Source organism: Anolis carolinensis, chromosome 5 (genome assembly GCF_035594765.1).
Source record: "Anolis carolinensis isolate JA03-04 chromosome 5, rAnoCar3.1.pri, whole genome shotgun sequence".
Lineage (NCBI taxonomy): Eukaryota > Metazoa > Chordata > Lepidosauria > Squamata > Dactyloidae > Anolis > Anolis carolinensis.
Genome location: NC_085845.1, coordinates 17,226,020 through 17,252,812, shown reverse-complemented (window position 1 = coordinate 17,252,812; position 26,793 = coordinate 17,226,020). Strand labels below are relative to the sequence as shown.

General features: G+C 39.4%; 1 protein-coding gene across 6 annotated transcripts in view; it reads right to left on the bottom strand.

Moving 5' to 3' along the window:
- Positions 1 to 26,793, bottom strand: part of arhgap24 (Rho GTPase activating protein 24) — a 364,561-nt gene that overhangs the window by 138,199 nt on the left and 199,569 nt on the right. The window contains exon 1 of one of the 6 annotated variants that reach the window (XM_062981821.1): positions 7,598 to 7,938. The exons of 4 other annotated variants lie outside the window; for them this stretch is intronic. The gene's annotated coding sequence lies outside the window, so the exon portion shown is untranslated. Of the gene's footprint in view, positions 1 to 7,044; positions 7,181 to 7,597; positions 7,939 to 26,793 lie in introns of those variants that run through there. One more of the 6 variants, XM_062981822.1, reaches the window with a different exon arrangement.

Here is a 26,793-nt window from a genome sequence, read left to right as displayed (position 1 = left end):
TATATCAAACCCTATTTTTTAATAATAATAATAATAATAATAATAATAATAATAATAATAATAATAATAATCCCGTCTGGACACATACAAGGCCTTGGTCCTAAACATTTCAGGTTCAGGCAGTCTCTTCCTCCCCAGTTCTGTTTTTTCTGAAAATGCCTGGAATGTCATCCGATCATACAAAGCATGGCCAATAATATGTACTTGTTTGAATTGCACCTTCAGAATCCTTTAGTGGCCATGCTGATTGGGAACCGTCCTCAAATAAGTAATTATCCCAGCAGTGATTCAATCTATGCATTCTGCCTTTGACCGAGACTAATAGGAATCAGAAGGACACTGATCAAGTAGGTCAGTTGATTGTTATGTGAAAGTTCTACAAGAAAAGAACAATATTGAAACTCCCTGGTATAGCTGAATATGCAAACAGGATTAGCAAGCATGAAAACCAAGGAAAAATTAAACATAAATCCAATACAGTAGAGTCTCACTAATCCAAGCCTCGCTTATCCAAGCCTCTGGATAATCCAAGCTATTTTTGTAGTCAATATTTTCAATATATCGTGCTAAATTCGTAAATACAGTAATTACAACATAACATTACTGCGTATTGAATTACTTTTTCTGTCCAGTTTGTTGTATAAGATGATGTTTTGGTGCTTAATTTGTAAAATCATAACCTAATTTGATGTTTAATAGGCTTTTCCTTAGTCCCTCCTTATTATCCAAGATATTCACTTATCCAAGCTTCTGCCGGCCCGTTTAGCTTGGATAAGTGAGACTCTACTGTACTTGAAAGAAATAATATACTGAGTATCAGTAAAATCATCTCAAGTTCAATTCAGATTAAAATTGTCCTTGGATGAGGCGAAATGTGTGTGAGATATATATATAGTGTTGTGTATTTCTGTTAAAAGGCTTAAATAACCAAAATGTTTTAGATCCTGCCTGATTTTTGAAGCTAAGCAATGTCGGCTTTGATTAGTACTTGGATGAGGGACTGCCAACAAATACCATATGCTGCAGGCTATATTTCAAAGGAAGAAACTGCCTTTTGAATATTTCTTTTTTCTTTAAAAACCCCATTATATTCATGGGGATGTCATAAGTAGGCAGGACATGTGAAGACAGATATAAACACATTTTTGTTAAAGCTCCACAACTATACACCTTGTTTATCACATATGCAGTCAATTGATCCTATAGAAGGTTTTGGTCTACAAACAGCTTTAGCTACCACAGTCAATGGTGAAGGATTGCTTTGTTGTTAAAAACATTTGGAAAGCCACAGTTGTCCACATCAATGTGTTGTCAAAGGCATTCATGGCTGGAATCACTGGGTTGCTGTGAGTTTTCAGGGCTATATAGCCTTGTTCAAGAAGCAACCTTTCCTGACGTTTCACCTGCATTTATAGCGGGCATCCCCCCAGGCAGTAAGCAGCGAGACCTTGAAGCTGAAAGACTATTCAGTGCTAATGAAGGTGGCCAATTACAACAGTCACACCTGCTTCAAACAGACAAGAGTTCTTTCTCCCACCCTGAACATTCCACAGATATATAAACCCTACTTGCCTATTTTCCAGCAGACCTCTCAGCCTCTGAGGATCCCTACTATAGATGCAGGTGAAATGTCAGGAAAGAATGCTCCTGGAACATGGCCATACAGCCTGGAAAACCACATCAAATTAGGATTATAGTGTATTTATTGTTCTTACAAGAAATAGGAAGATACACACTCACAAATGCACACACACATACTAAGCTGTCATGCATTTCACTTGAAATATGGCAATGTAGAGCCTTTCTGAAAGAGAGGTAGACAGATGATAGATAGATGGATGTTCTGGTTCTGAAGAAAAAATATCTCTAAAGACATTCACTTCTTTTCCTAGAAATCTGTTTTCTCAAATAGTCACAGCTGCAGAACTATGTCCTTTCTCATTTCCAACAGTATCTTTTTATTCAGCTTTGTCCACTGTCTCTCAATATCTGTTTGTTTTGATTTCTAAAAATTAAATCTAGACATCAGATTCTGTCCAATCTTGGAACCTAAGCAGCATCAATCCTGGTTACTACTTAGAATGGTAGGCTATCAATGAATACTAGGTAATGTGAGTTGTACTTCAGAGGAAGAAACTGGCAAAACCACCTCTAAGTATTATTTCCAAAGAAAACTCTATGAAATTCATAATGTTGCCATAAGGCAGTGAGTTTTCTTCATGTCAGGACTGACTTGAGAAACTGCAAGTCGCTTCTGGTGTGAGGACGTTGCCCAGGGGACGCCCAGAGGTTGATGTTTTACTATCCTTATGGGGAGCTTCTCTCATGTCCCAAAGCAATGGGTGACTTCAAGACACATATACAAAGAATATTAGCTTTACCTCATGGTCTCACAATATGAAACATAAATACTAGAAATGACAAGTGTGCAAACATGTCCCAGTGATAGGTCTTACGATTTTTTTTCACAAGTGAGTAGGAAAATTTCATTGCCAAGTTTGCTTTGCTTTTCCTGAGTTCCATTCAGACAGATCTATGATCAAATCCTTTGATAAAAAGCCAGCAGCTGACTGTTCCTTTGGCGCTGCTACTTTATTTGGCACTTAAAATGCTTGAGCTTACTCTCTAAACAACAACAAGAGTTCACAATCCAAAGTCAACCTCTGTGGATGCCCTAAAATTCATTCAGCATAACAAGGTGGCACAAAACCAGAGCAGAACTGTGACAAATGGCAGAATAGCCTTTCTTGCTTTCCAAACAAAGATACGAGCAGCAGAGCTGTAACGGCTCTTATAAGTGGAAAGTGGGCAAACGTGCCCTTTGAGGTTAATATATCTTAAACTAAGGACCAAGCATCATTCGCACACATAAATAAGGCCAAAACATTTACAGTAACCAGGCAATGGATAATGGGAATGGACACTTGGACCATAGCAATTCTAATTAACCTTTTCAGCTCATTACTGGGTTTTGTTTCCTGAAGTACTTTGGTTATGTTTGTGTTGCAATATCTATTCAATAGAAATGGTTTTTAAACATTCTCATCATTTGCCAAAGAAGTGGATATATTATTTTAGTGATACAGATAATAAGGTAAAGTAAAGCTTCACAGATCTAAGCTGTTCTGTTTTGGAGCCTTCTTTTGTGGATAAAGCCAGCTGGCACAAGCAATGGGTAGACTTAATGAGATGCAGCCCAAGTTTATTTTAGAACTAGGTCTAGACAAAAAGCTTGACAAGGTTTGTTCTAGGGGGATGAATCATAGGAATTATGGGATGGCAGGAGTATAAATTGGGTTAATAAAGAATAAAGTCATTACTGAAATTCATTAGGTAGATGGTTTGAACTGACAATTCCAGCAGTGAGAGATCATTGAAGTTCAAATCCAAGGCATCCAGAGGGCACCCATGTCTCCCCAAACACAACAACAAAGAAGAAAAGCCACATCTTCTATGGCCTGAATAAATACCACACATTGGAAATATATCTTCTCAAACACACTCTGTATTTGTGCCCAAGCACTGGGGCACTGGGGATACAAATCACATAAACCAGTGGTTCTCAACCTGTGGGTCCCCAGGTGTTTTGGCCTACAACTCCCAGAAATCGCAGCCAGTTTACCAGCTCTTAGGATTTCTGGGAGTAAAAAGTCAAAACATCTGGGGACCCACAGGTTGAGAACCACTGATATAAACAATCAATTTCTCTATTGCACACAAGAGTGAAACATTTCAAAAGTTTTCTTCCTGGTGGCCGAGACTATGAGACATTTAGCACATATTCCAGTGATTTTGTGCACTTGAGACCATGCAAAACAAATCCAAAATTTTTGCCTCCTAGTTTTGGCACACAAGTTGTTTTTGTTGTTGATGTTGCTTTTTCTGATGAATGGAGCACCAAAACCTTTTTCAAACAAAGAAATCAACAAAACAAAACAAAAAAATCTTCACCGTGGTTTGCAGGTTTTTCTGCTGATGTGTTAAAACACCCTTTCTTACCAAACATGAGGAAATTTGTCAATGTTGTTTACACCCCTATTAGACACACATCAAAACCCTGGAATCCCCCTTTGACAAGTAACTACAATGCTTATGCTATGACTTGGAGTGGAGAGAGGCATTTTTCATTCTCCCTTAGATGGAATACCTGGTACCAGCTGATCCAGAGGTACTAAGTGATTTGCTTCCACTTGGCAGCACACTATCTCTATTCTTTTCAAACATATTATCTGCTATCTTAACCATTCTTTTTACCGACTTGCTCAATCTCCTGAATGCATGTTGTCCTGAAAGGTAAAATATAATCATAATCAATGGTAGCTGGAAGATTCCATATTGGTGGGGCAGTTAATCTACTCTGGGTTTTAAGGTGGCCATCCAATGTTCTGAATCCTTACCCGAAATAGATTCACCAGTCTAGAAGACTCTTTTAAGTTCAGACTAAAATCTAGAGCACATTCATTGTTTCCTTGATATAGATGCCATTAACCACCACTGGTGTTAAAAAAAGAAGTCCCTTAGAGCAGCTGTTTAAGTGGCTGAGAGGGAAAAGGAAGGGGCCTGAGGCTGTTAGGAATTGTGGGAGTTGAACACCTCGAGGGCCGAAGTTTGCCCTTGCCTGCTTTAGAGCATCCTATCTCCACATTCCCTTTTGATGCCGACATTAACAGGTTTTAGCATCTTCGTGATTATAGTCCTTTCTCTTTCTAAGTCCTCCAGTAAAACATAACATATTATTGTTGTTGTTGTTGTTGTTATTTCTACTCCACTTTCTCTCTCTATAAAACTGGCTCACAGTAAAACCAATGCAATACAATTTAAAAACTAAAACTATACAAACATTAAAATAGAATTAGATATTAATATTAAAAATGACTTAGTTTCAATACCTGAAAGAAAATAATCAAATCACAAAGGTATATATCTTCGACCAATGTGTAAGGAATTATCTTTTGCTTCATTGGATAGAGGGACCTAGAAAATTGGGACAAGTCCAGAAGAGGCAAAAAAAATTAACCCCAGCTTGGGCAACTTGGTCCTGAGAATTTTGAAATGTGTGGTCTAAATATTAACTTTTCCCCAGCTCTTGAACAGTCAGTTATGGCAGTCATCAACAAGGAATGGAAAACATATGAAACATGTTTTTAAGTACCAAGACAATATGATGAGAAATACCCTGGACTGATGAGATTTGTCACCATTCAGGAATTACGTATTCTACGCAAAATTCACACTTGATTGATTTACACTGAAAACAACTTTTTCTGCACAAAAAATAATAGCTCAACAGGGAAATATTTTATTCATCGAAAAAGCTGTTCACTGTGCAAAAAATGCTATTTTCTGTTAGAAATGACCCTGTGTGAATAAATCCTGAATTCAAGTAGGCTTCAAAAACAGTGTGGTTTGAAAGTCTTTCTTGTTGTGGGAGGAAAATTACTAAAGGGACTAACTGTGTTCTTTAAGAAGAAACAGTGAATACTACATATTTAAAGTCAACTGATGTACATAGTTTGTTTTAACCATCCATTGACACTTTTCCAATACCCTCCAATGGTTTTAAAACCCAACATAGAGCACAAGGCAAGGCAATAAGCTAGCTGCTCAATTGCAGTAGTAGTCAATGCATTTAACTCAACCCTCAGTGGTATACCAGCCAGAATCCTTTATGTTGTCCCATACAAGTCAATAGCTGCCGTTTATTCTGGGCTCAACATGCAAAGATATATTGAAAGGTGTCTTTGTTTTATGCAGACTTTCCTTCCACACATTTTGTCCAGCATGCATGAACTTGTTCTGCTACTTTAAAATACAAACATAAAATATGTATGCATTTATTAAAATCTTTTTCTTCCACCAATTTATCATGAAATCTCAGGCAGCAGACCAATAAAACAATTTAGACTATCCCAGATTAAAATCAACGAATAATTTGAACAAGTTAAAACAGTTGTAAAGGATTTAAAGTATTTTTGTTAAATGTACATTCTTGGGAGTAAATTAGACCCCAAAGGCTATAATAATAAAAACCCACGTCTTGACTTGGTGCTGAAAAGAAAGCAGCATTGATGCAGGTCCAGCTTTCAGGGAAGGAGAGCATTCCACCAGTGTGGCACCAAGCCCAAAGGCCCTTCTTGTGTCCTCCTCCCATTAGAATGGATACACTAGTGGGATCTGGCAGATCTAAGTCTTTGGGCAGGGATATACAGTATATGGAGAATCACCCTTTAAGAGTATTGAGGCCTCAAGCCATTAAATGTTAGTATCAAGACACTGAATTCAGACTGGTAATGAACTGGCAGCCAATGCAACCTTACTGTGATATTTTACATGAGCTGTAGCTTTCAAGTCATCTTCAAGGGCAATTCCACATAATCTAATTAGAAAGTTACCAGTGTGTGGACTACTGCGACTAAGTTACCCTTTACCCTAAATTAGTGGCAAGTTTGTTGTTGTTGTTGTCTGGGTCTGGAGAGAAAAAGGAAATGGCTTTCATCAGGAAAAGTTTCTCATCAAACTTTGATTTCTCCGTCACTCTATATCTGCATCTTTATACACTTGGACACTTTTACCAACTTATGTGTCTCACCCATCCTCATGTGTATTATGACAGGAGACGTTTGAAACAACACCATGGAGGAAATACTTCTACAAATAAAACACAGCAGCTCATACAATTATATGCAAAGTATGCTAAATTTATACATTTCATTGCCGGTATAAAGTCTGGAATTTCTGCTTTCAGAATTCAAAAAATTTGCTTGCACCTAAAGCATTTCAGGCCTATTGTTTTTGGTAAAACATATGCCATACAAATCTCAAATGCTGCTTGCTCGATGATACCACACATTTAAAAAGGAGACCTCAAGTAGGCAATTCCAGACCTATTATTAACTGCAATTTAAAAAGGCATACTGAACAAGACTTTTATCAGATTGTTTTCCATCTCTGCATATAAAACCACAGCAAGTGACAGCAAGATGAGTTTATGGAGGCACAGAGCCTCAAACAAAGGGTATGTTATTTGGATTACGAAATGCCTACCGTGACCCCGGTGTCAGAGTTACTGGTAATTTGCAGGAGTCTGTTTCGCCATGAATCAAGTTGAACTCCTCTAATCCATTCTGAATCCACTCAAAGCAGAAACACAATCCTAGGAGTTTCTCTGTAAAGTTTGAGCCTTTGCCTGAAACATGAATTGACAATGTCCAAGGCTACAAACTAAATATTCCCAAAGTGAGAAGTATAATACAGGTGGTGCATACTATCGGCCAAGTTTCCTACAAGTAAACTGTCAAAAACACTTTATAGTTAGTCACACGTGAAATTCTCTCCACTTAACAAAAACAGAACAAGAAACTAAATCCATCAGCACAGGTCCTTTGATTCTCCAAGTCCTCACCGTAAGAACTGGTGCTTTAGAAAGAACTAGGACACACTAAAGACTTTTCACCAGAAAAAAATCACACTGAATGCTTTCTCGGGTCTTGGCAATGTTAGGAATACATTAGACATAGGCAGGTCTGAGAGAGCAGCCCTCCCTCCAGCCCAGTGGCTGGAAACAAGCAAGAAATCTAAAGCAAGACGGAGCTCTCACCTTCCTCCAGCGAGTTCTCCACAGGAACAAGAGCCAGCTGCGAATGTAGTCACCTCCAGCTCTGCCAACTAAAGCTGCTGCTGCTGTTGCTGCTCTCAGCTGCTCCCAGCTCCAGCCAGCTTTGCTGCTCGCACTCCCACTATCTGTGTGCTAGCTGCAATTTCTCCCATGACTCCATCATGCAGGAATGGCAACAACTTCTTCGAGCACCGGTGCTACACCGGCTGGTGAGCATGAGCGTGTGCACACACTGTTGTTACAAGTCAGGTAGGGGAGCACAGAGGACCAGAGTAAGGTGAACAGTTGGAGCTCAGAGAGGGAAGGGACAGCCTCCCTCTCCAACTCCTTTGGAGAGTGACTTGCTTTGGAAAGTAGCACTGAGCGACATAAATCACAGCTGGAGACAAACAGGAGGTCAGAAGAGCAATGAATCAGAGAATCTAAAAGGGATACTGAATCAGAGCCAAGCTGCACACATCAGAACCCTCTGGCTGCCTCCCGGTTGTAAACAAAACACAGAAGTATATTTTAGGTGGCAGAGTTTGCCATTACCCCACAGGGCAATCCCGGTTAGAGTCATTCAGTCTTTAATGGAGGAGTGTGTGTGGGAAAGAGGAATGGATTGGGCAGAAGAAAGAATGGAGAATATTTCAGCTAAGACGAGAAGGAAGACCAAGATCAGCCCATGTCTCAGAAACAATTTTTAAACCCTCTCCTTTTCACTCTCCCAGCAACATCATCCCAAAGCCTAACTCTCCCTCCCCCCAAAAAACTTATTTTGGGCTCCTTTCTTGTGTTCCTCTATTTTTAAAAGCATGTCTTTATTCCTGCTTGGTGTTTTGACTCAGTTCCTAAAAAAGGAAAGATCCTGCAAAAGGAAGTTGGAAGTAAGTTTTAAAATATGTTTTAATAGCTGATGCTTGTGAAAGGAATTTGTGGAATGAAACCATAAAGTCTTAATCAGATAGCTGCTGTTGCTCTGTACTATTCTTACTCATACTTTTTCTTTAGACACAGGATACAGGGTTGGTTAATTTCACCAAGGATTGCCTAGGAAAGCAATTCACTTGACTGGATTCCTCATATTACTTATTTAGAGGGGGGGGGAGTTAAAACATAAAACATTTGTGTGAGCATTAAAAATTAGATTGAAGAAAGTAAAGTTTAGAAAGTAATGGCGCATTGAATGAGCATTAGAAATGCACAGTATATATTTTAAATGACTTCTACTACTTTTCTGCAGCCAAGATGGTTTACTTGTTGATATTGTTTGCCAATAGTTGACTGATTTATTTCGAAAGACCTGCTGTTACATTCAACACAGAAGTAGCCTCTCTTTCTTCCCTCCCCCTGCTCCAAAACTAAGTGGCTTGTTGGGTAGGAACTAAAAATAGTGTTGGGCTTTTTTGTTCAAGCACTTGCCCAAGTCACCCTTGGGCTGAATGCCATGTGACTAGGCAGCCAGTTAACTCTCCGCAAGCAACAAGAAAGGCTAAAGTACTGTTTGTGCCTTTATTGAAAATGAATCCGCAGCAGCTTTATTGTTTTTAACATAGAGCTTCAGGCAAAAAATGGACTGGAGATTAAAGGAAGAGTAAAAGAACTGGCTGCCATCTAGGGAAGTACAGCATAGCAATTAACTGGTGAGGGAGCATAGGGGATTCACTGGACCGCAACCCCAAGAATGTGGAATTGTAGTACAAAAGGGTGAAAGATGTTGGAGTTTGGAGCTGTAGTTCCAAAGTATAAAAAGGTTACCCATCATAGATTGGAAACGTCCCAACTCTCACTGCCTTTTTTCACACTTCAGACCCAAGATACCCAACATGTGGCTCCTCAAAGGTCACTGGCTAGCACAGGCAATGGGAAATAATCATGGGAATCGCTATATAGAAACTTCTGGAGGGTCATACATTCTCTCTTCATCCTTTAGGCTTATTTTCAGAAGAGAAACCACTCCTCCCCCACCACATAAACACACCTCCAATCAAAATAGAACATGAAAACATTAGTTTCCCAAGATCTGAACCAAAACATCTTTAAAACTTTGTGAGGTCATGGCAAATATTTTTGAGATTTTATAGTGCAGTGCGATCTATTACTTTGAACACTGGACTATGATTCTGGAGCCCAAGGTTCAACTCCCACTCAAACATGGAAACTCACCAGGTGACTTTTGGCAAGTTTCACTCTCTCAGGTTTGGAATACAGCAAAGCCAACTACCTACTGAACAAATCTTGCTAAGAAAACCCTATGATAGGGTCACCTTAGTGTCACTGTAAGTCGGAAATGACTTGAAGGCAAAAAATAGCAACTATTACTGATCTTAGTGGTTGAAATTTCCCAGTTTGAAATTTCTGAGCCAAAGCTTGATACTTAGGGATGGCACAGGAGGTGGGCCCAGGTAATATTATCTGGGACATCATCCCTAGTTATGTCAATAACACTTTCCTATTGTCCTGATTTGGTAAGGATAGACCTGATAAATCCTCTCTTGTCCCACATTTCAACTGCTTTCCAAATATCCTAGTTCTCCCTCTTCCTCCCATTTCTTCCCTTTGTCATCAGTTTCTGCATGAGTTCAAAGTGTGATATAGTACTATGCACTCAAATAGCACAGCAAGGGGGAGAGGAGAAGGTAGCTTGCTATTTCCCAGTAGGTTCAGGGAAAAGCAAACTGCTGCAGCCTCTCCTAGCATGCGTGTACTTCCTCATTAATACTGTTTGCCATGTTGATCACACTATGATATTTCTTGGCCACACATTTTGTGGTTTTTATCTGTGAAATAATCTGGTTTTCATCTGTGTGTGTATTGAGGGTATGAATGGCTTAAGCACCAAACACAGTTGCACAAAGTATGCTATTCAAAAGCAACCCTAAAATTGGGGAACACCCACACATCCTTCATCCTCAATACCAGAAGAAAAACCGAAGCTCAATATTGTCTTTTCTGTTTGGAAGGAGCTTTAGTCATTGCAGACAGGGTGGAATTTGCCTTCACCTGCTATCAGATTCATTAAAATAGAGAAGCCAGGTCTTGAAACGTCTGTATGCAATGCGTGTTCTCTACATTTGAGCTTCTGACCCTCCCCTTAAACCATAAGATCCAAGGTCTCATCATCAAGAACCATGAAAGTTAATTAGGGCTGAAATTGGTTCAAGCATACCTTCTGGATATGCTGTTGTTCCACAGAGGGATACCATATTGGATATCACAGCACTTGAATAATAAATGTTCTCCAAACCACTTAGGGGCTATCCAAAAAGGAAGAGAGTCTCTGTAAGTACCAAGACTTCCTATATAATTCTTTTTGTTTGGATTCTACCTATATGTTTTGAAATTTGAATCCTAACTCTTTCTTGAAAGGTTTCCTGGCCACTTTGTTGTTCCCAATCTCTCTCATGATGCATTACATCTTCTCATGTAACATTTCAGAAACTGATTTTAACAATTTCCATAGAGCCTTCTTTATCAATATTCAGGAGCTATAGTTATAATGTTATAGTACTTTAGCAATGTTAAACTAGCTAAGCTTTAGAATCATTTTGTTTCAGAGATGATATTCTTTTCCTCCAGTAGCAATTCAGTTTATACAAGAACAAACTGTGGAACTTTTGGGGTTTTTCTTCCATCTTGAGAGCTTTCTGATTTATAACAACAGTTTACTTACAATCTATGAGGTATGACACAAATGCAACTGTAATGTTTTGGGTGGCTGACTCTCATGTTCGGTAATGCTAGGGCTTTGTCATCAAATGAATCTAAGTTCCATGGCTTGACATTTTCCCCACAAAGAAGAAACATATCCTGTTTTCATTAGCCATGGCAGTGCCAGAGCTAAAGCAACTTCATAGATGCAGATGATGAATCGAGATCAGCTCTTCCAAAGCTGTTGGGTTTTGTTTTGCATTTGTTTTGTTTGCTCCAAATCCTTCCAACTCTATAAGCAGTTTTTTCTGTTCTTCCCAAACTGCAGAAACCTTCAGAAGTGGGAATTCACCTTTATGTAGGTTTCAACATTTAAAGACATTGTCTTTCTAAAACAGAAGTGGACTGTTGACTACTTTTGGATTTTTTTTTTCTTTTGTGTGTTTACATTTTTGGCAGTGCATGTGACCCCAAAGAATAGTGGTATCTGCATCCAGATTGTACATTAATGCTTTGTTTGTAAAATGAGCATTGTGAGTAAAGTAGGTATTGTGAAGATACCCTGGCTACAAATGTATCTTCTCTTTTAGGGTTCTCAGGTGTGTGTGCCAATTGCTAGAGCATGCAACTTCCTAACAAAAGAAGAAACATAATCTCACCTTTCGTCTCTTTTGTTCTTTCACATCAATTGCCTACCTCTATGCCATGCTACATTGGATAGATGGTTGCCTGGTTTTGGTGTCATGTGTGACCAAGCTGAGTCACACAGTTTTTTATTAGTTTCAACACCTGTTGGCTCTTCGAAGCCAACAGATGGTGGGAAATGAGAGCCAAGGTCCAACCCAGTTTGTGCACAAATGGAAGGAGGAGCAGAATGTTACAGACAAGAGTTGAAGTAACATATTGGATCAAAGAATCAATTGTGAAAATAGATGTTGCCAAATCCAGCAAAGCAACAGTATCTATATACTATTTAAACCAGGAGGCAGCCCAGTTCTACCCATGCTTGTCTAGAAATAGATTTATTCAACAACTGGGAGCAGTTATGGGAATGCAACTTCAGATATTACTCATTCTTAGCTGAGCTGGCTGGGGATACTGGGAGCTGTAGTCCAGCAACATCTGGACAGCTACATAATTTCAAGGCCTGGTTTACAGGGTTAAATCAGAGTTATTCATAGAAATACATTTGGTGTGGAAGTATAGAGTAAAAGATAAAGGTTTTCCCCTGACATTAAGTCTGGGAGTTGGCACTCATCTCAATTTCTGAGCCGAAGAGCCAGTGTTGTCCATAGGAACTGCCAAGGTAATGTGGCCGGCATGACTGCATGAAGCACCATTGCCTTCCCGCCAGAGAAGTAGACCTATTGATCTACTCACATTTGCATGTTTTTGAACTTCTGGGTTGGCAGAAGCTGGGGCTAACAGCAGGAGCTCACCCCACTCCCCGGATTAACACTGCCAACCTTTTGGTCAGCAAGTTAGCCACTCAGTGGTTTAACCTGCTGCGCCACCGGGGTTAGGCATTCAAATACAAGAATAACCAGGAAATAAGCCTGAAAATGCTTCAAAACACCATTCAACAAAACTGAATGTCCAAAATCTTCTGAGTTATATAAAAATAAATTATCTTTATTCTCTGTGTCTCTTTAATTGTGTGCAGCTTTTGGTTAGTTCAGAACAAACTGCTAAAAAGAACAATTAATGTGCTTAGAAGTATGGAGCACAATCCTTACATTTGGAAAAATCTGGTACATTTTAGATGTGGGAAGGAAATTAGGGATACTTGATAAAAATTTATAAAGTGATGAATGGTGGTGAAAAATTAACTACAAAGAAAGATCTCTCCTCTTTCTTTCATAGTAATAAAGGCTGGGTGGAATCAATCTGTCCAAAGGAATTCTGGCATTTAAGATCTCCAAAACACAACCCACCATCTGACACCATCACCAGAGATGCCAAAATGGGTTTACCTGCTGTTGGTTGCCAAGTAAAGACTCAGTTCCTATCAGTCCCAAACGGCTGCCATATTTTGACTCCCATTCTTGGAGTTTTTACTCAACAGTCTTCCTAAAGACATGAATAAACCCAGTCTACAACACACAGAGCAGATTCTCTGCCCAATTGACATAGCAGAATGATAGAATCAAAGTTGGAAGAGGCTACATGGGCAATCTAGTTCTGCCATGCACAAAGTACCCTCAACAGATGGCCATCCAGCCTTTGTTTAAAAGCCTTCAAAGAAGGAGCTTCTGGTAGTCAACAACTCTCAGACATCCAAATACCACAAATACAACATGTCACTGTATATATAATGGAAGATATCAGATACTGTGTTAAACTTCCATTTAATTTTGAAAACAAGTATCAAATACAAATAACAGAAATGCAAGCATCATGAATAGTACTAACAGGCAAATACTACTGTCTCCAAATGTATCTAATAAAGATACTAAAATTCTTAGCAGTTGGTGGTATGGTAAATCTGATCTGGGTTTTAGCATGACCTTGAAAAAAGTTATCTAAGATGTCCAGTCAATTTTGCAGATAGAGTTTGAACTGTGAATAGACTATAACACAGAGCAAATTCTCTGCCCAACTGACACAGCAGAATGATAGAATCAAAGTTGGAAGAGGCTACATGGGCCATCCAGTTCTGCCATGTACAAAGTACCCTCAACAGATGGCCATCCAGCCTTTGTTTAAAAGCCTTCAAAGAATGAGCTTCCACCACACTCAGAAGCAGAGAGTTCTACTGTTGAATAACTCTTATGGGAATCACCTTTCCTATAATTTGAACCCATTGCTCTGCGTCCCAGCCTCCAGAGCAGCAGAAAACAATCCTACTCCCTTTTTCTTATAACATGCTTTCACATATTTATACATGGCGATCATGTCTCTTCTCAACCTGATCTACTGCAGGCTAAACATACCCAGCTCTTTAAGATGCTCCTCATAGGGCATGGTCTCCAGACCTTTGATCAGTTTAGTCACCCTCCTCTGGATGTGTTCCAGTTTGTCAATATCTCTCTTAAATTGTGTTGCCCAGAACTAGACACAGTATTCCAGGTGAATTCTAACTAAAGCCCAATAGAAGGGCAAACCATGACCTCCCTTGATCTAGACACTATACTCTCTTTGATGCAGCCCAAAATCCCACTGGCTTTTAAGGTGTTGCACCACATTTTTGGCTCATGTTTAACTTGTTGTCCATGAAGACTCCAATATCTCTTTCACATGGACTGTTGAGCCAGAACAGGTGTTATCCATCCTGAATCTGTGCATTTCATTTTTTTTTCTGTCTAAGTGCAGTATCCTACATTTGTCCTTGTTGAAATTCATTTTGTTAGTTTTGGCCCAGCTAGCAGTCCTTCAGCAGATGGAGGTATAAGAAAGGACAAAACTGTTTCTCTGTGGAAACTGCTCCTATTGACTTAAAAAGCAACTACATCTAAGTCAATTAGGATTGCTGGACTGGAAACTGGATACAACTCTTGTAACTTTAATAGTTATGTATAAGAGGGAATATCAACACAGGTTGCTTATCACGTAACCAGATAACAAGTAACACCTGCTGAAATCCCTTCTTTTATGCAATTAAAGGTACAGGAGCCAGCTGCAGTTTTTACTCTGGCAAATCTGGGGCTGGCAATTGTGAAGAAGGCTTTATGATAGGTGGGGCAAACAGGTTTAAATATAGTTCCATTTTTTTCTGGAAAGACAGGAAGAGAAGAAATACTATTTATAATTACAGTTTTGTTTACTATTACCTCTGAGAGCCAAACAGTGTAGGAAGTCATGATTTATTCATTCAAGTTGCTAAAAGCAGGATAGGTTCCCTACAACATATTTGTGTTCTCAGTCCTGTGGGTGAGTGTGTTTCATTGTTAGGGCTCTTGCAGACACAGTATCCCCTTGGCACGGGGCCTTAAAACCTCTGCTTGGCCTATCACATTTTTGATGATTGAACATAGTCAAAAACAGCATGTAATAATCTACATTTAAGGATCTCTGTGAGATAGTTTACTGTTTTGCCTTTGCTCCCTCAGCAGAGAGAGGGCAATAACACCACACCAGTTTATTTCTGCATTTACTGGGACTGGAGCCGAGTCTCTGTTTTGGTTTGTGAAACCATCTGTTGTTGTTGCCCTGTGTGAGACGAAAACTAGATGCTATTAATGAGAGAGCATTTAAAAGATATTTTAAGAGCGATGTGTGCCTTCTGTTGGTCCCTTCGAGTCTTAAACTTCATTTTTTAATTTGAAGCCATTTGTGGATTGTTACCACTGATTTTGCAGAACAAGGCAGCTGTCCCTCAAGGGCTGGCTCTTTTTAATCCATTGGCTCAAATACTCCAGTTGTTTCATTCTGAAAAGTCCCTAACCTATAGACTAAGAGCAGAATCATTCCATGAATTCCAGTCATTCTGCAACCAAAACAGCACCATCCACGTACAAGAGGGAGGCATTAGAGTAGGAGATGCTTCCAGATTTGCAAGTATAATGTGACACTCCATACCTATGGGATCGATATCTATGCATCTCATACCCACTTCTGATAAAACATGATCTCTTTAGGAATTTCCTAGATAACACCAGGAGATTCTATGACATACTTCAGCTGAAGTTACTATAGAGCTGCCCTGGAGGACATAGCAAGTTTCTAGAGAGGATACTTTTCTAGCAATTTTAAGGTCTTCTGGGGCAACTCCATGGTACCTTCTAGGGCTGTGCATCATATGTCGGCTCTATTTTGTAAGATTTGTGCATACGATGCAATATTAAGAAATGTGGGCAGCGCCCACGCCAAAAACCTTACGAATTGAAACTTTCACCCAGTACTTTTGCTTAAGTTGTATAAACATGGTAACTCTCTCTGTGCCACAGTTTTAATTTCCAGAGGAAGCAAACTGTACCGGGAAGTGAAGCCAAACTTGTTATGCCTCTCAGCTTATCAGGGCATGGGGAAAGACAGGAGATGTGGACCTGTGGCCATTCCTCTGTAAATTAAGGAGCACTGCAAGGCTGCCTTCATTGTGAGCTGGGATAGGAGAGGAGAGCGAGTGAACAAACAAGCAAGCAGAGTACGCAGAGCATGCAGCAGGTTAGGCTAGGAAGACAAATAGTAATGAAAATTTTGTTATATTGCTGTTGTTACAATATGGACTCCTTACAATATGTTTGAAAGTCTTTAAGAATGATTCCCCCCTCCCAATTTAGTAATGAGTATTGAAACATTTTTTTATTGATTGCACACCCCTAGTAAGGTAAAGCTTTCCCCTGACGTTAAGTCCAGTCATGTCTGACTCTGGGGATTGGTGCTCATCTCCATTTCTAAGCCAAAGAGCCAGCGTTGTCCGTAGACACCTCCAAGGTCATGTGGCTGGCATGACTGCATGGAGCGCCGTTACCTTCCCGCCGGAGCGGTACCTATTGATCTACTCACATTGGCATGTTTTCGAACTGCCAGGTTGGCAGAAGCTGGAGCTAACAGCGGATGCTCACTCCACTCCTGGGATTTGAACCTGTGACATAAATCCTCCAAGGCATTATGGTATCTTCCAGCAGAAGTCATTCAGAGGGTTAGCTATTATCCTTGGTTTGTTTTCATGGTAAATTCAAGAATGTATCCCCATGGGATATAGGGTCGTACTGTATACCAAAAATTGTAATTGGTTTCTTTTGATGCAGAGATTATAACTTTGTATTTTGTCCTGTATTTTCTTGTTGCTAGCCCTTCATTCCCATTGATAATGTAAAATTGGAGTATAAGTAAAATAAATGAAAGAAATGTTTTCAGATTGCTAACAACACATTGCTAAGTACGGCTGGCCACAAGGAGTAGAGAACAACCTTGTTGCAAAAGTTCCATTATCTGAGGGTCCATTTCCAGGCCCAATTCAAGGTGTTGATTTATACCGTTCTATAGAGCTCGGATCCAGCTCACTTGAAAGATCACATTCTCTTGCATGAAACCTGTGCATGTTTGGAGATCTTCTGGGAAGGCCCTTCTCTCCACCCTACAATCCCCACAGACACATCTGGAGGGAACAAGAGACAGGGACTTCTCAGTGGCTGCCCCCAGGGTCTAGAACCCTTTTCCAGGGATGTTACATTGACACTCTCCCTTGTCTCTTTCCTTTTTTTAATATTTTTATTTGTAAGTTTTTGAAATGCATAAAAGAAAAACACAACATACATTACACAATGACAAAGACAATAACAAAGACAACAACCTAACATGACTATAACGGACAAGACAACACATAACCCAACCAATTCTCTCTTTCCTTATAGAGGCGAGGCCTTTCTGCTTTGAGTGCTGTTTGGTTAAATGGGAAATAAACCTTTCTCTATGGAAGTACATTATGAAATCACTTTTCTAGAGAAGCTCCAGGCTTAGTTCCCACAGATGACAAAAGAGACCTACTTGTTTCAAAAGGTCTTCCCCCAGTTTCTGATCTTTCACTTTGTTTAAGAGGAGACTTTTTAACCAGGATTTCTGTAGAGCCACATTTAAGTACAAACTTGGCTTTAGGGCAATGGTGTGCTTTCTCTTTTGAAGCAGGAGTCTCAGCGGCACAAGACCGCTTACCGCTCTGACGTAAACAGGCAAGAAGATCCACTGTTGTGGCTGGTGTCATGAGAAAGGAAGTAGACACCAACTTATTTCTTTCATGGAGAATGTAAGTTTCTCATACACAAATATTTTCACAAACTCAAAGCACATCACACAGTGTTACAGCTTTTAGACACACACATGACTAAAGTTCTGTGTAGCCTTTGCTTACCGGTTCACATTTCCGGGCTCTAAAAACAGTCCCAGGCTTTCTTCATGTGCCGGTTGAATGTCTGCTTGAAACAGCATTGGACAAAATTGGTTTTACATCTGTCAGCAGCCTGACAGCCTGATTTACAAGAGTTGCTGGTGCGATGCTGTCACACACCAGCCTTGCAATGGCAGGGGAGAATATATGTGATTCTAAGCCTATTCCAAGGCTTTGCACTTTTGTTTTTACAGCCAGTCAACTAATTGCTCTTGATAGCTGCTCTTGGTGACCCACATCAGACAAGTCAAAGGTAATACCATCTCAGCACTATTGCCTCTGGCATATTGGGTAGACAAAGATTAATTGGTCAAAGAAAACGAGTTCAGAGATGTAAATAACTCAGAACCTGCACTGTCACTTTTATGCATGAGTGATGTCCATCCTAGAGATGAATTCCCAAGAAGTCAAAACATACATCAATGAATGCTGACAAGCAGTTAAATACGATTGCCAACACTCACATGTCCAATGCTGGGAAATGGAAACCTTTTGTATCATTTGTTCTCTTTTTACCATATTTATTTACTCATGGATGAGTTGACCTCATGTATAAGTTGAAAGCAGGTTTGGGGGCCAAAATTATGGATTTTGATATGATCTGTGGATAAATTGATGGCCATTCCAAAGACAGGGGAAAGATCCAATGATGCCTTGGAGGCTCAGTTCCTCCTGGTTCCAACTATTGCCCAGATTTTCTGGGTCAATTTTTAAACTAACATTTCTAAATTTGTCCATAAATATGTACAGTATGTCTATTTGAGCATTCACATATATGTTCTCAGATGCTCACCCTCCCTGAATGTTGCAGATCAACACATTTGCAGTATTTGTTGTAATAAATACATAAAGCCTGTAAATTAAGAGTCACCAATAAAGTTTTAAGAGATCTTTCTTAAACACAGAGCACAAATGACTAAAATTTAGTGAATGTTGACATTCAAATGGAAATGCTAACTATCATCGTTTGATTTGCAGCTTCTCTCAAATGAAGAGATAAATGAAAATAGAAATATTTTGTGTCAGAAGTAAGGAAGGAATCCAGTATATATCCTATCTTCACAGCATTCCATCTTTGTTGATCTTCCAGAGATAGCTGAACGAAGTCACTCAACTCTCTCCTTAAATAACCTCATCGTTTTTCCTGCTTTCAAAGCACTCTGGTGGAAACTCTACTTCATGAAAGTTGCACCCGATTGTAATCAATAAACCATTTGTGCAATGGCCCTCCAGGGCTTGATCACGATGACCCTGCTTCAATATCTAACAAAACATGCTTTGTAGTGGAGCAGGCAAATATCAGGGAGGGGATGCAGGACACAATCATCTTGAGTTCCCAGCCTACTGTGAGAATACGATGCCCCTCAAAACACACACTTTCCAATTGCCACTCTGTCTCTTCCTTGGCAAACACAGAGAGATCCGTCAGCAATGAGCAATATTTTTAGAAGATGGAGTGATGTGTCTGAGTGAGTGGCTTTTTTCACAGGCTACATTTAGGAGAAGAGAAATGGCACATTAGCCATGGGATCAAGGCTGAGGATGCATTTAAGTAGCTACATGACTCACTAAACACATTGAGATATGAATCAACTAATTCAATAAGGGAGGAGAAACATATACGAGAAATTAGCCCATGTAATAGTTTAGGAACATGATTAGTTTTCGGGTTGTGACATCCTGGATTCAGTCCCCATTCAATCCCCTGCTCTAGAGAAGATGAGGTATATCGTCTTTAGAGCAAAGGATTGTATAGGAACTGAATCCAGGATGTATTGTTTACCATGACAAAAGGGCAGTAAATCCAGTCTGAATTGTAAAATGTAAACTTTAAAGGATCTATTCAATCTGCTGAACATTATTTCCAAACAGGTTTATCACTCTAGATAGTTCCATTAAACTACGGACTAAAACCCAAAGTTGAGATTTGAGCCTACAGCTATTTCTTTCCCTCTTTCTATTTTTCCCAACATCTGATTATTTGTAAAACATCATCCTTAGCGTAGTTCATTTTTAAGTTGCTTTGAGTCATCAACTGGAAAGAAAGAGGGTTGGAAATAGCAAAAACCTTAGGGACAGATCCCTAGTCTCTATGAGATTTATGGGCTCTTAACTATGACAAGGTTGTTGGGCACAAAATGTGACACAGCACTTAAATGTCATCTGCTGCACATAATCTCTAGCTTTTGCTCACCTGAATGGGAGCACTTGACATATAGCTCTGCCTCTTCCTTTGGGAAAGGAAAACAAACAAACCATAAATTCATAAATCCAGTAAAAAGATTTGAGAATAGGTTTTGCAGCAGACATTGCCTTACAGAAAATTACCTGGGAATAAGGGGAAAATCATTTAGTTCCCATTTGAAAAGAGGATGCCATTCAGCAACATTATGCAAAAATAGCTGTCCAATGAGCTGGGTAGACCTGCTCATTTATGTTAGAATCAGGCCCTAAAGGCCCTAATCTGGGGATGGAAGTGTGTCAGTCCTGGATGGGGTTACATCCCCCCCTCCCCCGAAAGATTGTGTTCACAGCTTAAAATTCTCCCGGATCCATCCCTCCAAATGTCAGTCCAGGTAGGTGTAATGGTCAGGAATGCTTATTATCAGCTTTGGCTGATACATCAGCTGTGCCACTTCCCAGATTTAGAAGACCTGACGAAGGTAGTGCACACACTGGTAACCTCAAGGTTGGGCTTCTGCAATGCACTCTACATTGGGCTACCTTTGTACCAAGTTTGGAAACTCCAGCTGGTTCAAAATATGGTAGCCAGACTAGTTACAGGAACATTCAGGAGTGAACATATTACACTCATGTTAAAGTGACTCCACTGCCTACCAATTAGTTTCCTGGCAAAGTACAAGGTGTTGGTTTTGACCTTTAAAGCCCTACATGGTTTGGGTCCAGGATACCTACAGGATCGCCTTCTCCCATACAATTCACCCCGAACACTGAGGTCCTCTGGGGGTTGGCTACTCCAATCAGCCAGAACCCGACTGGCAACCATCACCCAGAGGACATTTTCATCATCTGCCCCAAGACTCTGGAATGATTTTTTGGGGGGTAGGTATGCCATAATGCGATACCTGAACCTAACTAGATGCCTAACATTTTAAACTGCATCTGGTAGCAATCTTGCTCTGAAACAAGTGCTCCTCTAAAGCTAATTTTAATAATTGCCAGGATTGTCATTAAAATGCCAAGCAAGCTTAATTTCTCCTTGGGAATATGGCATATTGGAGGAGGGACCCCCTCCCCAAGTAGGAACGTAAATCATTAGGATACCAGCCCATCACATTTTCTGAGAAACAGATGCTTCTTAAGAAGCTGCATCAGCACATTTGATAAAGATAATCCCAATTGATTTTGCATTAAAATTACCAATTGATTTCCCTCTTGGCCTTCCAGGGGATTGAACCTGTCTAGGCAATTAAAATGTGTAAAGATTTCCTCTGAATCTGTTAGAGGTGCTTATTTACAGACCTGTATCTCAGTCCTAAACAACTAGGTCTAACCCAGCAGAGAATTGATAAAGTGCCTTGTATTAATGTACCATGTACATAAGATCAATGTATGAGATTGTTTTAAAAAAAGAACACTGAAATTGTAGACAAAAAAAAAATCACATTCAAAATTTAAATAGATGCAATTGATTCCCCTCTTCAAGTTTTCTGCTCTACCAGAAAGGTGAATGGGACCAATTTTGAAGAAGACAATAATAAGGATAATTGTTTTAGCTCTTGGACTAAAAATGCCTTTCTTTAATTAGACCTGTCAGTACTAGAAACAAGAGATTGCATTGAATTTTTCTTCATAAACTGCATATCTTCAGTAATGCAAAAACAACTGGTCACTTAAAAATTCGCATTGCACTTATAAGCAGAGAAAATGTGCAGACCATCTCAATTAACACAGGAGGGAGAAATTCTCCAACCATTTCTCAAAGGTGAAATCATTAGCAGAGCTTTGTTAGAACAGCTTTGTTCTTTCTGCTAAGGATTTTTTTTTTATGTTAGAGCCAGCATGCCTATACATTTCTAGTTTGAGTATTTTCAGACTTCCTATTCATCTCCCTTTCCATATCCACTCTATTCCTGCATCACTCAACCTTCGACTATTTTCTCTCTCCTTCATTACACCATATATTTGAGTATGAACAAGTAATTGATAAGTAAAACCCGGGCTGTGGTGCAAGCTGGTGAGCAGCTAGCTGCAGCCAGCTGAGACCAATCACTCTGAGGTCATGAGTTCGAGGCCAGCTCGGAGCCTGCGTTTGTCTTTGTCTTTGTTCTATGTCAAGGCATTGAATGTTTACCTTATATGTATATAATATGATCTGCCCTGAGTCCCCTTCGGGGTGAGAAGGGCGGAATATAAATACTGTAAATAAATAAATAAACAAACAAATAAACAAATAAAACTACTTTTATATGTTTTCCAAATAAAACAAAGCTTTTCCCCCTCTGCTCTAACATGTGTGCAGAGGTTGGACTAGTTTTTGTTCAGCATTTGCTTTGCCAATTACTCTTTAGAGGTCCAGCACTATATCCATTTTGGCATTTTGTGCTGGTTGGAAATATGGACACCATTCCACACTTTCTCTCCCTTGCTGTGGTGAGGCGGCTTGCATGTTCCAATGAACCTGTGGGCAAAACCACTGGAGTCATGCACACCTGGGAAGGGGGGGCGCAGGTGAGGTTCTGGACCACGCACAATCCGAAGACCTCAACGGCAGATCAGGTGGAAGATAACATGGTGATGTTACAACAACTGTGAAGGCAGAAGAAGGCTGCAACAGATTGAGAAGCTACTGTCATCACGTTAACCACGGCACTGGTTGGGACCCTCACTCTGTGAAGACTGTGTGTTGATCGGTGGTGCACCAACCTCTACACATTAAAATAAATTTACGCACAGGCATCTTCCAAGAACTTGGAAGTCCATCACACTCAGACAATGAATGTGTTCTTCCTAACATAATTCTGAGGCATTATTAGGTAGTAGTGGGGAAATGCTGGCCAAGTCTGGATACGTCCAACCAATCACAGCCTTTGGAAATTTGTGAAAGTGGGACCTATGAGAGATATAGCTAATAGACTTAACTATTAAGTTGATAGATAAGAGCAGGATGTCAAAATGAGTCAATCAGAGGGAAGGCCAGTTAGGATGACAAGAACTGATACGATCAGAATAAGATTCTCTGACTTGGTAATGTGGAAACAGTTCAGAGAGTCCTTGTTTAATGTGTTGTTGAAGGCTTTCATGGCCAGAATCACAGGGTTGTCATATGTGTTTCAGGCTGTATGGCCATGTTCCAGAAATATTCTCACCTGACATTTCACCCACATCTATGGCAGACATCCTCAGAGGTGTGAGGTACCTTAGAAGTTGTGAGGTACCTCATAACCTCTGAGGATGCCTGTCATAGATGTGGGTGAAACGTCATAGAATCATAGAATCATAGAATAATAGAGTTGGAAGAGACCACATGGGCCATCTAGTCCAACCCCCTGCTAAGAAGCAGGAAATCGCATTCAAAGCACCCCCGACAGATGGCCATCCAGCCTCTGCTTAAAAGCCTCCAAGGAAGGAGCCTCCACCACGGCCCCAGAATACTTCTGGAACATGGCCATACAGCCCAAAAAACACACAACAACCCAGTTCTTGTTTATCTTAACTGATCTTTTAAAAACATTGTATGATCTAATATTCTATAACTGCCTGACTATTTCTGCTTAAGAAGTGAAAGGGAGAACTGGTCCCACTTTATCACATTGAACCCACTGATCAAAAGTTACTTATTCAGCCTAGAGGACACCTTGAGACTGAAGCACGGGATCCAGGGAGGAATCCTAAAGGAAAAAGGGAAAAGTGAGTGACCACGGTTTAAACGGTGGTGCCAGTATGGATAGAAATTTTATCACACTGGGCAAAGAATCTATATCAAGAAGAAAATTAAATTGATACTAGAAGAATTAGGGGTGTGCAAATATTCATTTTAATTAGCTTTTTGTATCAAATTCATTAAATTTGTGCATATGAATTGATATTAGAAACATACAGGAAAGGTTGGGGGAATTTAAGAATTGAAACACCAAATTTTTTCGTTAAGATTCTGTAGCATACGGATGCCTCCCAAGGTCAGTTTAATTTTCAGTATAAGCATTAAGCAACTTTGGTAAAGCCATGAGAACATAAAGTGCTTTAAAAACCAATCCTTTTTCTTTGGCACAATTGCCATAAGGAAGGCACTGTGTGTGTGACTAGCAAAGTTAGACTAGCAAAGGCAGGAGACTGAGAACACAGCATCTTAAAATGTAGTTTGGGAAGGCACCCTGTGGCAAATAATGCAAAAGGCCCTGCCCTAAACTACGTTTCCCAGAATGCAGTGCTCAGCATCTGAAAGCCCCAATCAGGGCTGCAGCAGCCAGCCATTTAGAGTCAGTCTAATAATAATAAATAAAATTATTGAATCTGCAAAGAGGACTAAAATAAATAACAGTATAAATCTGTGCTAAGTTTAACTTATGTGGTTGTGTGCCATAAAGACAGACAGACGTTCAGGGGGATTACTGTTGTCGCTTTAAATTGTTTTTGCCTAAACTTTTAAATCTGTAGATGTATGAATCTTTCTGAAACTTTTGGGGATTGATGCCCTGATTATCTTGTGCATTGTATATAAAATTCAAGTAGATAGCTCTTGTAGTTTTTTAAAATGTTTATAAAAACTTTGAAAATTCCCCAAAACTGCATGGATAAGTGAAACATTCTGAAATTTGGTGGGCTAATATTGGTAAATGTATTCTACCATTGTAGCAAGTTTCACTCCAATAGGTTTTGAAATTAGGGAGAAATGAGCCACTGAAGTTTCCCCAATTATAGTAATTATGCGCAATTACTATAATGAAATAGTAACAAAATTTTGTTACTCTTGTAATAGTAATGAATGTTTTACTAACTATACGTTAGAAACACTTTGGAAATGAAATGCCAGCATCCCCCAGTTTTATAATGACTTCTGAACTATTTTTAATTAATCACACATCCCTAAAAAGAATCTCTCAGGAAAGGAAATTCATGCAACACCCCATGCCACACTTCAGATAGAGATGCACAGACTCCAAAAACTCTTTTCCCTAAAAAATAACCAAAAGGCAGCTGGCATCTGAATATTTAAGACATTTTTAGCAGTTAATGCCAAAATGTATTTTATCTTCAGGCAGGGTCTTGAACTTTTTAAAGACCTTTCATGAGAGATAAATAGGTTTCCTTAATTGAAGACAAAAGAGATTCCAAGAGCAAATTTCTTTCTCCTTTAAAGTAATGGGAATGACCTTCTGTCACTAATTTTAAAGTGGCCATTGTAGTCCCACGAAACTTCATAGTGAGCTTGGGGTGGGGAAAACTTCTGAATTATAGTTCATCAGGAAGTTTCAGTCTATCACCAGCAATTTGAATCAAAATAAAATGTTTTAATCTCCTTGTATATGTTAATTTGCTCAACACCTTCCAGAATGCTTGTGGTATCAGTGGGTTTTATGAATGTCCAAGTGTATATAATTTAATGGACATTTTATAAATTTAAAATGTAATATCAATTCAATTTACCTCACAACCTCTGAGGATGCCTGCCATAGGTGTGGGAGAAATGTCAGGAGAGAATATTTCTGGAACATGGCCATACTGCCCGGAAAACACACAACAACCTTGTGATCCCGGCCATGAAAGCCTTCGACAACACATTCAATTCAATTTTCCTCTGAGTACAATAACTATAATACCAACTCTACATATACGTACTCTCTATGTACCTGAAATTCTGGATACCAATTCATGCACCTTGTGAAGTGTGCTATTATTAATAAAAGCTTATAGAATAATGCATAAATAATGCTGGTTCTACACTGTTTGAACGGCATTATATGTTTCTACACTAACTATAAATGCAGTTCCAACTTCATTATATGGCAATGCAGAATCAACTTCAGTCTTCAAGGTGACTCTTGATTCCAACATAGATTTTTTTTAGTCCAATAAATTTTAATATAGTTGCCCTTTTGTCCTGTATAAGAACTGTATACTGGTGTCATCCTATTGAACATCTATGTTCCATAATTAGTAGTACCATTTACAAGTGAGGACAACAACTTGCTACTTGATGTCTACAACTTTCATCACAAACGTAAACCAATCAACACATAGCACCATGTAGCCCTTATTTAGCCTCCAAATGGAAGCCCATTGACCTGATCGCATGATAAGGATTTCAGCTGCAGACTTCCTGTTCTAGTACAGGCTTTTATGATACTATTGGTGTCTGCCCTATTTTACTTTAATTGGGTTTTGTTGATGTTGTTGAAATTGTTGAAATTGTATAAACCACTATGAGATATTGGCAGCATAATAATAATTTGTGGCATATATAGATGGAATATGATTCCCCAATGTAGAAAACACATAATAGCCACTAATCTATAAATATGTTCATACTTCCAATTTTCTGTTACTTCTTATTACTCCTAATTATCTAAGCATAGGTGGCACTTTAACACTTTTGAAACCAATCAGGTGTTCAAGGCATCAAATTCAAGGCAATCCCCTACATTATCCAATTTCCGTAAGGAACTGAAGACCTGGTGGTGTCGGCAGGTTTTTCAGTAATTGCATTGGAATACCGCCGGTTTCTGGGCCTGAATATATTGCACAAGATTTCTCTAAC